At 36.6% G+C, this 1,305-nt stretch overlaps 1 non-coding gene across 1 annotated transcript; it reads right to left on the reverse strand.

Annotated features, from left to right (window-relative positions):
* Positions 1-750: 750 nt before the first annotated feature.
* On the reverse strand, positions 751-857 carry LOC131181729 (small nucleolar RNA R71). Its single transcript, XR_009150208.1, has one exon. It is a non-coding gene; the product is annotated as a small nucleolar RNA R71 (small nucleolar RNA).
* Positions 858-1,305: the final 448 nt, after the last annotated feature.

The raw sequence follows: 1,305 nt of genomic DNA on the forward strand, positions 1-1,305 counted from the left end.
ACTTGCGGTTGGGCCACATCAAGTTTTTGGCGCCGTTGCCGGGGAGTTATTTGTTTAAGATTGAATTCTTGATTATTTTAGTTGTTTATAGTTTTATCTTTGTTATCTTTTCATTTTGTGTTTGTTTGTTCTTTTTCAGGTACTCTTAATCTTTTATGAGAAGAGCTAGAAGCACAAGTGACACATCCTTATTGTTTAATCCTGAAATTGAGAAATTTTGTAAAGCCAACAAGAAAGAAAGCAGAAAAAGGAAAGAAGCATTGAGGGAAACTGAATTAGAAGCAGACATGGCTGATGAAAGAATTAGAATTAGCGGTAATACTGGAAATGATCGAAACAATGAAAATGTAGCCCAAGGTGAAGAAGTTGTAAATGCTAATGTGCCTAGGGGAAGTATGATGGATCATGCTTTTCCTCATTTTGATGACTTGAGAGAGAGCATAGCAAGACCAAGAATTGATGCAAATAGTTACAAGATGGATTTTGGAGTTCTTCAAATGATTCAAAATTTCCAATTTGGGGGACATCCTTTTGAAAATCCACCCACATTTAAAAAAGTTTGCTATGATTTGTGATATGCAAAAACAACCTGGAGTATCTGATGATGCGGCAAGATTGAAGCTATTCCCATTCTCTTTGAAAGATAGAGTATTGGATTGGCTTGATTCTTTACCTCACAACTCCATTACAAATTGGGAGCAACTCACTGATGCATTTCTTGCACAATATTTTCCATCTGGAAAAACTCAAGAATTGAGGAATCAAATGACAGCTTTCAGACCAAGAGAAGATGAAACTCTCTATGAATCATGGATGAGATGGAAGGAATTAGAGAGACAATGCCCACATCATGCCATTCCAAAATGGATGATAAACCAGAATTTTTACACCAATGTTACTCCTGCAATTAGAGGGATTATTGATGCTCAAACAGGAGGAGAATTTATTATGAAGCATGAAGATGAAGCTTATGAGCTATTGGAGAAAATTGCAAAGAATACTCATCTTTGGAGTAGTCCAAGAGGACCAGCTCCAACTCAAAGGAGGTAAGCTGCTGGAATGTACGACCTTGATCCATTCAACATGATTAATGCAAAGTTTGATGCGCTTACAAATGTTTTGGCTAAGAAGATAGAAAATTTAAGTATGTTGGTTAGTTCATCATCATCATCTGGAAGTTCACAACAAGTTACTTATGCAGAGGGAACTACCAACTGTGGAGTAGATTATGGAGAGCAAGCTGCATATGTTGGTAATTATGGAAGCAAACAAATGGGGATTCCTTACTCTCAAACTTATAATCCA

This window comes from Hevea brasiliensis, chromosome 7 (genome assembly GCF_030052815.1).
Source record: "Hevea brasiliensis isolate MT/VB/25A 57/8 chromosome 7, ASM3005281v1, whole genome shotgun sequence".
NCBI lineage: Eukaryota > Viridiplantae > Streptophyta > Magnoliopsida > Malpighiales > Euphorbiaceae > Hevea > Hevea brasiliensis.